We start from the raw sequence: 13,349 nt of genomic DNA on the forward strand, positions 1-13,349 counted from the left end.
GTGGGTGTCATGTGATGGTGAAGGAAATTCCCAGTGCATCTTTGGGGTACGTGAAATGTCGTTTCACTGGCTCTGTGACGAAGTCTGCATTAAAAGGAGGTGAGAGCTAGCAGGTTTTATTGCCCCACTCATCTCATTTATGTGCTTTCAGGCATCAGTCCAATTACGAATTTCTCGAGACGTAAGTAGGTAAAGGATTCTTCACCGTGTTGCTATTGTTTGGCATTCACCTGAGTTGGAAACATTATTTATGGTGGGAATTAATTCGCAATGTTGCCATTTATTGGTGAAACATCCCCTCACAAGGATGATACCATCTGAGTCAAAATGCTCTGTAAGCCATGAAGGATGCCAGGAAAATAGGACATTAGTGTTCAGAGTTCAGCAGGGGAGAAAGTAAAAAATATATTTGGTGTATTTGAAATGAGTGAACACTGAAAGAGGATTCCAGCTCTGATTTTTGAGGCTCTCTGTGAAAAGCTCTCATGATTTTTAAAGTTTATATTGGAGTTTCTTTGGGTTCACCAACCTGGTTCCCAGCCTCAGCATTAGAATTGGGATAGCTCAGGTCAGAAAAGGGCATCATGGGTCTTGCTTTCAGTCTCACACACTCTGCTGCACGGACGGCGTGGTCTGGACAATGCTTGCACGGCTCCCCATTTCTCTTTTACACGTGAGCACTAACGCAGAGCCTGACACGTCGTGGACCTTCAGTAAACACCACCTTGTCAGCCCCGGTCGTTCCTTTGGGTTTTAATGACTACTTCCCAGGAGGTGCCTGGCAAAGGTGCCAGGCTTTGTGGCAACCCCTTCACGTCTTATTTACACTTACTCTTCACTTGGTAGACGCGCACTGGAGCGCGTGAAGGTTCAGCCCTCTGCCTGCCCCCGGTGCCCAGCTGGAAGGAGGTAGCCTCCATTAGTACCCTGTGCTCAGGAGCGGGGAGTGCGGTATCTTTTTTTGCCTTCTATGTAACTAGTTCATCAGGGGCCTCCTGAGGTTGACATTGGAACTCAAAGGAATCTGCTCTGAATGTGGGGTAAACATACTGGTTTCTCGTGTAGTAATTTAACCACATGTTCATGTTCTCTCGTGTGGTAAATTCATTACTTCAAGCCCTGTATTTATCAAAGGAATGTATTTGAAGTTAGGAGACAGGGGAATTACCTTTAGCTAATTAGTATTGCTTTATTTAAAAAAAAAAAGGTTAAAAAAGAAAAAAAATGGTTCAAGAAGACATCAGACTTTAAACTGATGCAGCTTTGTTTTTTTCATAGCAGCTTTCCTTGGTCCCCTGCATTTAGTTATGGAATTGGCCTTGAGGGCTTAAAATTTAGTACATTTGATGTGTTTCACATTACAATTAAGCCTATACATTTAATAATTTTGGTGGTCATGTGTCTGCAGGCCCACTATTTTCAATTCAGCATTTAGTGTATTTTAAATAAAGGAACTCTTTTTTTTTTTTTCTCCCCTCCCTGAAAAAAGAAGGAAACGGAGGTTCACAGTCTTGCAGCCTTGCTCTGAAGGCTCAGTTCCAGTACCAACCACAGATGGTTCAGTTCTTAAGGACATTTCCCAAGTCTTGGGCTGAGTTATAGGGTCTACCATATTTGTCCCCTTCTCTTTCTGAGCCCTTTGCTGCCTTTTGTCTGCATTTACCTCTCATCTCCTTGTCTCAGATGATGTGTTATAGTAACACTGGCTAATTTGATCCCAGCTGGAGGACCAGTGTTATGTAAACAGAAATGTTGTAGTGCCTCTTGGGGAGATTATAGGCAAGTGCTGATTTGTTATACACTGATCTTTAAAAATTAAAAAAATTCTTATTTTATTTTTATATGTTATTAGGTAATGAATGCCTGCAGATCGTAATCATCTTTTATTTACTTACATTAAAAAGCCCTAGAAATTGAATACAGTTGTATTTCAGAAGTTGAGGTTTCCTTTAGCCATTTGTTAAAGATTTTAGCTGACTTACATGGAGTCTGGCATCTACCCCAGGTAAGCAAGAACTTTTGCCCCATCTCTCCTGGGAGGCGCCTGTTTTTCCTTTATTTTGGATTCCTTGGTCATCGTGCATCCCTGACTCTCTGATGACTTCAGCAAAAGTCCTGCTTTTGCTGATTATCTAGCTTTTCTTGTAAGGGTGGGAGTGACTCTGTTTCTAGATTTCTGTATCCTAAGTGCTTACCTTCACTTTTGAAAGATATATTTGTTGGGTAATGTATGCTAGTTTTACATGTTTTTTCTTTCAGTTTTTTAAAGGTGTCTCTCTCTTGTTTTCTGCTTGCTTAGTTTCTGATCAAGGAGCATGCCATTGTTCTTGTGTTTGTTTCTCTAAATGTAGTGTGTGTTTCTTCCCTGCTCTGGATGCTTTATAAGGTTTTTCTTTTTATCTCTCGATTTCAGCAATTTGGTTATGATGGACTGTGGCATCGTTTTCTTTAGCTTTATTCAACTTGAGGTTTGTTAAGATTCTTAGATTGGTGGATTTATAGTTTTCATCGAATTTGGAAACATTTGGCCATTATCTCTTCAAATATTTTTTCTGACCTCTCCCCCTTTTTAAAAAAAATTCTTGTCCTTCCTCTACACGTATGTTAGATGGCTTGTTACTTCTCTTAGGTCAATGATGTTCATTTTTTTTCACACTTTTTCTGTATGTGCTTCATTTTGAATAATTATTTTGCCTGTAAATTTATTGATCTTTTCTTCTTCATTAACTAATTTGCTGTTAATCCCATCCAGTGCTTTTTTTTTTCATTGTACGTATTTTATTTTTTCATCTCTAGACATTCCATTTGGGGCTGATTTAATATCTTCCATTTCCCTCTTTGTCATGCTCATGTTTTACTCTACCCTTTTCAGTATATGGAGCATGTTTATAATAGCTGGTCCTTGTCTGCTGATTCTGTTATCTCTGTCGTTTCTGTCTGTGAATGTTGATTGATTTTTCTCCTGGTGTTGAGTCATATTTTCCTGTTTCTTTGTGTGATTCATAATACTTGGTTAGGTGCCGAGCTTTGTGAATTTGAGGTACTTTTAAAAACAGTGTTGGATTTGGTTCTGTCATACACTTAAATTCCTGGGGGTCAGCTGGATCCTTTCAGGGCTTGGTTTTAGGCTTTTTTAGTGCAGGTTCAAAGCAGCCTTTCACCCAGGGCTAATTTAGCCCCACTGTTCTGGTGTAACCCTTCTGAGGATTCTACCGAATGCCCATGTGTTATGAGTTCTCTCTACCCTGGCTGGTGGGGACCATGGAAGTTCTGGGAGTTATTAGACTGACTGCTTTACGGTGCTTCTGTCCTGGCCTCATGAGATTAGTCCTTAACCACAAAGACTTAGGGGTAGAGGAGTGAGTTCCCTCTGCAGAAATCCGGGACACTCTCTGCGTAGTTCTCTCCTCTCCCACACTGTGTCCCTCACATGTAGCTGCCAGGCCCTCCTGAACTTAGATCTCGGTCTTCCCGTCGGCGGGAAACTCCCATGCTGTTTGTGTCCCTGCCTCGGTGCTGTGGTCTGGAAACAGCCCACCGGGCAGTGAGCTGGAGGGATCCTACAGCTCCCGCCCTTGTTTCTCTTTTCTTAGCAGTCAGTCGTGTGTTGCCCATTGTCTGGTGTCTGGAAACAGTTGCTAAATATATTTTGTCCACTTCTCTGACAGTTTATGGTGGAAGTGCAGTTCGCATAACAGTTCTTTGATGAGTAGAAGCATCTGTATACACTTAAAAATTTGTAGTATGGAAAATTTAAATCATATACCAAACTAGGCAGAACAGTATATTAGACTTTCAACAGTTATCAGCTCACGGCTGATATCCCATCCACTTATATCCCATCCACTTTCCCCCTTCTTGTATTATGTTGAAGCAAATTCCAGATATTATATCCTTTCAACTCTAAATATTTCAGTATGAATCTCGAAAATATAAGGATTAATTTAAAAAATATATGACCACAATGCCATTATTACATCTAAAAAAATTAACAATAATTCTTTAAAATCAACATATATCTCTGTAGTCGGTGTTGAGATTATTGTAGTTATCTCATGAAGTCATAATCTTTTTTCATGTACTTTGTTCATGTGAATCAAGGTCCGGATAAAACCCCCCCCATCGTGCTTGGTTGGTATGTCTCTTTAGAGTCTTTTTTTTTTAATATGTAGAGATTCTGAGTCCCACTCTTTTTTTTTTTTTCTTGTAATTTATTTGTTGAAGAAATGAATCTGGGAGAAACGGTCTGGATTTTGCTGATTGTATCTCTTTTGTATCCTCTGTATTTCCTATAAATTGGCAGCTGTATCCAGTAAACTGGCAGTTTGCTTATTTATGCATTTTTTTCATTTAACTTTTCATTTTGAAATAACTTTAGACTGCTAGGGAATTGGTTAAAACAGTACAGAGAGCTCCTATATACCTCTTATTCAGATTCCCGGGGGATCTGAGAAAACCATAGTGTAATTATCTAAATCAAGAAAATAATAAATCTGTATGAAAATATTGACACAGTACTGTTAACTTGTAGACCTTACTTAAATTTTGTAACTTTTCCCCCTATTTCTGTTTTCTGGTCCAGAGTCTAGCTCAGGATATTACATGTAGTTGTCGTGTCTCCTCATCTCATTCTCCTTCAATCTGTGACAGTTTTTTTTTTTCTTCCTTACAACTTTTACCCTTTTGAAGGGTACTGGTCATTGACTATGTATAGTGTCCCTCAGTTTGGGTTTGGGTTTGTGTGATGTTTTGTCATGATTAGATTGATGTTATACATTTGAGACAAGAATACCAGAGAAGTGATATTGACCCCTTATGAAACATTTGAATAATTTTCCCTACTTTTGGTCTTCTGGGTTGTTTTATTGCTGTTAAGCCAGAATTGTGATTTCAGTGGACATTTCTTTCATGTATTTTTGTAGATTCCAAAATGAACCTGAATGATTTTATCAGTATGGATCCTGAGGTAGGATGGGGAGCCGTCTACTCACTGTCTGAATTTGTACATCGGTTTGGCAGTCAGAACTACTGAACTTGACCTCTGGATGTAGTGCCATGGAGAAATTCTAGGACGTGAACAATCCACCCCTTCATCTGAGACAGCAAACATTATGATGGTACATTTGGCTTGGAATTATGCTTTCCTCTTTTAAGTCAATTGAGTTGAAGCATAAGTGAACAAAAGAATAGATAGAAACAATTTTTTTTTGGTATGTCAGGTTGAAACTTGATGTAGTTGCTCAGATATTCCTACTCCTCATTTGTTAAAAAATGTGAAGACTTATGCCAGTAATTGCTTTTGTTATGATAAATGTGTGGACTTTGTGTCTGTTTTGGGTGGTTCATGTCTCTCCAGCTATACTGTAAGCTCCTTGAGGGCAGGGCTGTGGCCCGTTGCTCTGTGAATCTCTAATGCCCATAAAAGGTGCCCGTAAAATGTTTGCTAGTGACTGTGCTGCTGCCTGAAGAGGGCTGACGTTGTGAGCTCAATCAGCAATAAGTATTAGTCTTTCTGGACCATTCATTCTGTTCTTAGCAAAGATTGCAGCCCTCTCAGGCTTAAGTGTTGTTTGGCCTATTTATATATGTTTTTAAATAAAATTGACCTAAATTAATTTTGTTTTGAAGATTTTGTGTCCCTCTTTGATAATCTGGGATACCCAAGAATGTCTCAATTATAGATGGGAACCATTGCTTTAAAATACGTTGATCAGTCTTCCTTCCTGAAGATGTTTTGGAAATTTGGCTTTCATCATATAATTCCAGATAAAAGATGTTTGGCATTAAACCAGCATATAGCACTAGCTCTCATTCACGTCCTCCATGGTTCTGTTGTGAAAATGAGCAAATTTCTTATAACAGGGCTGTGCAAACTTTTGCTCTTAGATGAGTCTTCTGCTTACTCAGAAACTTCCACTCAAATCCTCTGCCTTGTGCTCTGGAGGGACACCTGCAGTCATTTCCTCAGGAGTCAGTCAGTCAGTCAGTCTAAGGAAAGACCATATATCCATTTGGCTCGGCTGACCTGGAAGATGCTGGGAGAAAGTGAATCAACTTTGGTAAGAGGAATACAAATACAACCTAAATTATTTTTATAATTTAGAGTTAAATATAGACCCTAAACTTAGATAACTTCGTTGAGTTTCAGATGGTCATTTACAGAGTATGTGACTACAATAAAGAAGATAGATTTTGGCAGGTTGTACCACAGAAATACTTTGCCCTGAGCAAAAAGAATTCAGAGACCCCAAAGGATTGTGATCTGATTTATAAATTGCATTTTTTGGAACTTTGGTTTGGTTTTTTTTTTTCCCCTGCCAATTTATGAGCAGGTTTCCAATCTGGTATTCAAAATTATGTCTAGTACAGACCAGTCAGACAATCTTGTGTGTGTAAGTTTGAACTTTGCAGCCACCTTGCCTTGAAATTGAAAACCCCCTACTTCTAACCAGTGTGATGAGCAAGGTTTATAGTTATGTTAACATATCCAGTGGCTGTTGTCATGACTTGTTAGAAGCAATAGAGGACATCTGTTATTTCTACCTACCAATCCTACAGTGCCCTTTGGGGAACTCTTCTTTGCATGTATCATATATCGTATGTAGTCCTAGTGGCCCATAAATAGAGGCATGTAGCCTAAACCGGGCCAGGCTTGGACCCCACCCCTGGACAAGTCTAGGAATAGCCTGTCACAGTGTTCTCTGGAATTGCTGTATTGACATTAAGAGAGGATAATTCTCTGTCCATCAGGACTGCTGGGCTAGGGCCCCTGGGAGTTTGGGGCTGCTGGTGGGTATCTTGACTGCCACAGAAGAAAGGCCTGCCTGCATAATGCACCCGAGCAGAGCGGGAGCCCCAAGGACATTTCTGAGTGCCTGGATCTTTCTTTGCTTCAGACCAACCCCAATTTTCGAACTTGCCAGTTATACAAACCAGTGGGTTCCTTTTTCTCTTCAGTTTGTGTGAGTTGGATCGCTGTCATTTTTAACTGAAAGGTAAGATCCCTTGCAAGATTTTTCTTCAGAATTGTTGATTTTATCAGGAACTGTTTCTTTTGTCTCTCTGTGCTTAATTTTTCTCTGAGGTCAGATTTGCTTCTCTTTATACTCAGTATGTGTGAGAGAACTGAATAAATACTGATAAATGCTGTTTGGAAAGAGGAACTTTCAAGAAAAGCAGGGGACTAAAATAGAATTTGTAGATGACTATGAAAATAAGAGAAATAAGGTATCTCTGAGAATCTGATGGGAAAGCAAATACACAATATAAAATGGCTCCCAGGTCAATAGAACTGACTATACCTGATTGTGGGTATTACCGTGGCTTTTACAAGTGATTGTGTCTTTCAGAAGAAGGGTTTGTTAGCAGTGGAAGTAAAGACAAACGCTTTTTTGTGTGTGGTTTTTCTCAGTTTAATTTTTAATTATTTAAAAATAGATGGCACATGCACATTGTACAAACGCAAAAGATTTAAAAAGGTATACAATGAAAAGTACTCTTCCCTCCCATTCTTACCTTCAGTTTTCTGATTTCCCTACCCAGAAACAACCTGTTTTCAGTTTCTTTTCTATCCTTATAGGAATTTTTTTATGCCCATGGAAGCATATAGCATTATGTAATAAATTCTGGGTTTTTTTTCTTCCCGCAAATGGTAACACTTTAAAAGTATTGTTCTGCATTTTACTTTTTAAAGTTAATATATTTGGATATTTTCCAATCAGTATATGTTGAATTTCCTCTTTTCTTTTAAGGGATACATTGTATTCTGTGGTGTGCATGGTCCATAACTGAACAGTCCTGAAGTTGTTGTAGTCTCTTGGTATGACCCCACCCCCTGCCAAAAAAAAAAAAAAAAAAAAGGTTCCAGGAGTATTTTTGGCCATGTGTCTTTATAGCAATTTCTGAGATAAATTTTGGAGGTGTAGACTGCTAATTGTCCCATCGAATCCATTCTTTTTTTCTAGAAAAAGGGATACAAATGTTTTCTATAAAGGGCCAAACAGTAAATATTTTAGGCTTTGCAGTCTATAAGGTCTCTGCTGTAGCTGCTCAACTCAGCCTTTGTAGCTGGTAAGCAGCCATAGACGATAAGTAAATGCATGGATGCGGCTGGGCTCCAGGAAAACTTTGTTTATAAAATGTGGGGGCTCGAGGATTTGACCCTTGGGTTACAGTTTGCTGTCCCTTGTTTCAGAGTCACAGAGGTGCAGCTGGCCTTGTGGCTGCTCTGCCAGGGACTACATTTCCCAGTGTCCTTTGCAGCTGGGTATAGCCATGTGACCAGGTTCTCACCGTAGGAATGTAAGGGGAAGGGTGTTTGTCACAGGGCTGACTTGTGGGACGTTGCCCACCCACTCCTTCACACCTCTCTTCACACCCCCTTTCCTATTGGATGATATGATGGTGACTAGAATGACCTTGGAAGCCACCCACTGAAGATGGCAGAGCCACCATCAACCTGGGTTCCTGAATGACCCTATGGAGCCGAGCTGCAGACCTGCCTGAAAAGTATATTGTAGAACTGTTCCATAAGAGACACACTTGTGTATTTTTTTAAGTCACAGAGTCATTGGTGAGTCTTGATTCTGCAGTTTAGCCCTCCCTAGTTAATACAGTGCCCATTCAGGACTTGTCACAGGGTATTTCTACTGGGTTGGAAATGAGACTTTGTGATGTTCCATGTGGAGTTAGATCCTCGGTGTTTTCGTGCAAGCTGCCCCTTAAGTGTCCTGGAGTGTTTGTGGGATTATTGCCCTTTGCAGGAATGTTCAGGAACACTGAACGCAGGTATCCATCCATACCTCTTATTTTGCATGAAGTTCGAGAGCCTTGTGGGAAAGAAGCCAAATGAATCCTGTCCTCATTTACAGTTCAGACATGTGTGGGCCTCTCTGATGGACTAGGGGTCCTCAGAGCTATCCTAGCTAGAGGAGAGGAAAACAGATTCCTGAGGGAAAATCACTCTTGAGTGAGGAAGACACCTGGCTGAGTGGACCAGACCTGGCAACGAGGCCTGGTGGTTAGAGGGACCACCGGTGGCAGGTACAGTGTGAGGTGTGCTTCCTCATTGCTCACCCTTCATGCGGTGCACCCCTTTCCTTGCTCTCTCACCCTCTTGAAAGCCCTGTCCTCTGGGAATGAAGGGAAAGTACTGTGTCACTAGGGGCCCAACACGGCTCTGTGGGAACCTTGCAAGTAGCTGGTCTTGGGCATCAAAGAACAGTGGAGGCCAGTGGCCTGAGAGTTTGGAATTCTGGTGGTTGAGTGGTTGGCTCAGAGCAACGGAGCAGAAGCATTGATAAAGCCTGAAAGCTGTGGCTCTGATTTTCTGTGAATCCCCATTTCATCGGGACTTTTTTTGGGTTGCTGTTCAATTCAAATAAACACTTACTGAGCCTATGTTAAATGGGGGCATGGTTAAGAGAGGCCCCTCTTCTGTCTGTGTACAATTTCTGCCACTCTGTTTATCCTCATATGTTTCACTGTTCTTTTAGTTATTCAAACTCCTATAATGGAATGGTAACCTTGTTCAGAAGCTCAGAATCTTCTTAGAACGTTGTTAGTAGAGTGATGGTCACAGCTAGTGGATAATCTGCTTCATTTTCTGAAAAAAAGAAAACACTGAGCTGGACTCGTTGCTTCCCATGAAGATGCTGGGCTCATCTGGGGCTCATCTGGGTCATTTGTAGAGACGCAGATGGACCTAGAGGCTGTCATACAGAGTGAAGTAAGTCAGAGAAAAACATATCGGCTATTAACGCATATATGTGGAATTTAGAAAAATGGTACAGGTGAACCTGTTTGCAAGGCAGAAATAGAGACACAGATGTAGAGAACAAATGTATGGACACCAAGGTGGGAAAAGGGGGCGGGATGAATTGGGAGATTGGGATTGACATATATACACTAGTATGTATAAAATAGATGACTATGAGAATCAGCTGTGTAGCACAAGGAAACTCCACTTCGCTGTACGGTGGAAACTAACACAACATTGTAAAACAACTATACCCCAATTAAAAAATAAATAAATAAAAATAACTTAAGGAAAAAAAAAGTGCACAGATGTGGAACCGGTGGAGAGCGGGCCGGCTGTGTTTCATCTGGGTCGTGGAGAAACCTTGCCACCACCACTCATAGGTTCCCTGCTTTTTTCCTTGTCCCCTTCCCACCTTTCAGTGTTTTCTGCACAAAGCAGCCAGAGTGATCTTTTAAAAATATAAACCAGATCATCTCACTTCCCTTCTTTAAAACCACCAGCACCACCACTTCACACTGGCTTCAACATGTACTTAAGGTAAAATCCACTGTTCTTACTCTGGCCCACAAGGCCCTGTGGGGTCTGAATTGGCTGCCTCTGTGATTCCAGCTCCACCACTCCCAGCCATTCCCCGTCCTCCCTCCCCTGTGAGGTTTCTGTCTCTGAGCAGGATGAACTCATTCCTTCCTTAGGGACCTCACATTCCATTTTTTCTGATTTGACCCTTTCCCCCCATATTTTCTCTTGGCTGTTAGCTCCCTGACAGGTCAACTAATCCTTCCCTGGTCATGTGTCGGAAGCTGCCTGCCCCAGTCAGCGTCAGGCTACTTCACCCCTTTTTTCCTTCATAGCAATTATCACTATCTGAAATGATTTTGTGTATTTATTTGTGTAAAGTGTGTTTTCTATTTCTTTTCACTAGCCTGTGAGCTCTCTCTGCCTTGCCTAGTACAGTGTCTGCCACGGTGTAGGCACTCAACAAACGTGCCTCAAATATTTAATGAAGGAACAATTCCTGTTACTGCAGGGGTCTGGAAGGTCAGGTCTCCCATCCCCCGCAGGATGTCTGGGTAATGCTGGAAAAGTGCTGCTAAATTCTTGCTCTTTGCATTTTTCCCTTTGACTGGATTCTGTTCTTTTTTCAGATTATACTGTCCTTTTGCAAACAGTACTGTTTAGAAAAGGTATATAATTCTCGTTTAGGTTGTGCTGTCCTTTTTCTTTAGCTGTCTCGCAAGCCTCCACTCCAAGCCCTACTATTCTTTCACCTTTTGGTCTAGAAAGCACGTTACAGATGACTTCCAGAGAGCAGAGATTATCACGAGTTGATTGAATCAGTGTCACTGTCACACTCTTGGTGGGTTCCTCACTCTAGTTACCTGTTGCAAACATATATTGAAAGCACCTTGTTCTGTGTGTCTGGTCGTGACAGTTGGGGATCACATTACTTTTTCCTTCTAAGCTGACCACATAGCCTGGCATCAGAGAATTAACTATTTCTTTCACCCTCTCAGTCCAAGGAGAGCATGGCTTTCACCATGAGCTACGGCAGTCGTCTGTTAGAGCCAGGCTTTTTTTTTTTTTTTTTTGTGGTATGCGGGCCTCCCTCTGTTGTGGCCTCTCCTGTTGCGGAGCACAGGCTCCGGACGCGCAGGCTCAGCGGCCATGGCTCACGGGCCCAGCCGCTCCGTGGTATGTGGGATCCTCCCAGACCCGGGCGCGAACCCGGTTCCCCTGCATCGGCAGGCGGACGCGCAACCACTGCGCCACCAGGGAAGCCCTAGAGCCAGGCTTTTAATAACATCCATTTGTTATCAAGGGAGCAGTCGTAGCAGAATTTCACTTAGAGTCAGTGGGCAGTCTTTCCTGTGGTTTCCATGGGGATCTGGTATTTTAGAGCAATTTCCGGGAAGAACATTGGAAAGAAATTGAGGGGCAAAATGTTAATGTCACTGTTCTGGCACACACCGTTTCTAGAACCACGGGCAATGGATGAGTCACTTCCCCCCGAAGGCCCACAGGGTGCAGAGCTGTGTGTGACCTCCTCGGGGCCAGATGTGGAGGAGACCTAGTGCCTGCACTCAGAATACAGGAGAAATCAGATTTGAGTCCTTAGTCCCCATTGTAGCTGTGCTTTTGTTAGTCATTTGCTGTGTGACCTTGAGGAAGTCACTTAACCTCTCTGGGCCTTCATTGCTTCACTTAAGAGTTATTTTGAGGCTCAGATGAGATTGTGTGTGTGTGTGTGTGTGTATGTCTGAGAGAGGGAGAGGGAATTTTTCATAACTCTGAAAGGTAACGTGTTTGAATCGCTAACACTTACTGTGTGCCTAGTAGGCGCTAGATAGCCCTTCTAAGTCCTGTATGTGTATTAACCCATTTAATCCTTATAACAACAATGTAAGGTAGATAACTGTTACTCTCCCCATGTTGCAGATAGGGAAACCAAGGCACGGTGAGTTAAAGTAACTAACCCAAAGCCACCTAGCTAGTGAGTGGCAGAGGCAGGATTTGAATCCAGATAATCCCACGTTAGGACCAGGCTGCCATCATCTTTACCCAGTTCCCAGTTCACCTCCACATTCTGTAAGCAAATTCCAGTCGCTAGAGAGGGGTTCTCTATCGTGGGGCAGGAATTGGGGCATCCAGTTTCCCCGTGGCCTGGGCAAAGTGTCTTTCAAAGCTATCTCCCTGAATTAATCAACTTTGTAGTTACTGCAAACAATGTTTATCAATTAATTTCAAACTTTTTGAGCTTAAGATTTGTTGGAGAGTTTGTTAAAAAAAAAAAAAAAAGGCAGATGCTCAGAACCCTCCCTGAGGGATGCTGATTCAGTAAACATACCAGTCAGGCTTCAGTTGCAGGTAACAGAAGTCACTCTTGCTGCTTGAAGCCGAAAAGGATTTGATTCAAAGTCACAGAGAAGGGAAGCAAACATTTGGAGAGCGGGGTCATTGGGTGTAGCAGTCAGAGATGCTTCACTGCTCTCCCTTGGTGCCTGGACCCATGAATTCTGGCAGCACCGTCATGGCTTACTGCATTCTTTAGGACAGGACCTCAATATCACCAGGTGGTGTCTCCCAGCTGGTACTGTGCCTCAGCCTTCAATAGGTCATTTATTCTACCATCCAGAAGATCAGCTACTTCCGGATTATGGGGAGCATTGTAAAACCAGAGAATCCTGGGGGCACCACTTCATTGACTTACTTCTTTTGCTGTAAGTGGATTCGTGATTAGAAGTAATGTTGGCTTTGAGTAAGTCACTTTAACTCACTGTACTTATTTACATGACTCTCCAATGCCAAATTCCAGAGGCTGTGACATTCCATTTCATAGTTTCCTATAATCTGACAGTGGTTGTATTTCCAGATAAATACTTTAGGTAATAGTCATCCTGCTTGTTCCTGATGCTATTGAATGTCAAGAGAACTTATATATCACAGGGATTTTTATTTCAAAACTTGGACCCCAAGATGTACTTCTTAAATATCTAAGGCATTAGGCATTTTTTTTAATTAAAACTTTTTTTTTTTATTTTTGGCTGTGTTGGGTCTTCGTTGCTGCCCATGGGCTTTCTCTAGTTGCAGC

The 13,349-nt window shown here is 41.8% G+C and overlaps 1 long non-coding RNA gene across 4 annotated transcripts in view; it reads left to right on the forward strand.

Moving 5' to 3' along the window:
* The first annotated feature begins 56 nt into the window (after nt 1–56).
* LOC114487851 (uncharacterized) overlaps nt 57–13,349 on the forward strand; it is a 38,217-nt gene continuing 24,924 nt past the window's right edge. The window contains exons 1-4 of one of the 4 annotated variants that reach the window (XR_003683337.2): nt 57–5,117; nt 5,887–6,059; nt 6,751–6,995; nt 8,871–13,196. This is a non-coding gene — a long non-coding RNA (uncharacterized lncRNA). Of the gene's footprint in view, nt 5,118–5,886; nt 6,060–6,750; nt 13,197–13,349 lie in introns of those variants that run through there. The other 3 variants (XR_003683338.2, XR_003683334.2, XR_003683339.2) reach the window with 3 other exon arrangements.

The sequence above is a fragment of the Physeter macrocephalus genome, chromosome 15, assembly GCF_002837175.3.
Source record: "Physeter macrocephalus isolate SW-GA chromosome 15, ASM283717v5, whole genome shotgun sequence".
Classification (NCBI taxonomy): Eukaryota; Metazoa; Chordata; class Mammalia; order Artiodactyla; family Physeteridae; genus Physeter; species Physeter macrocephalus.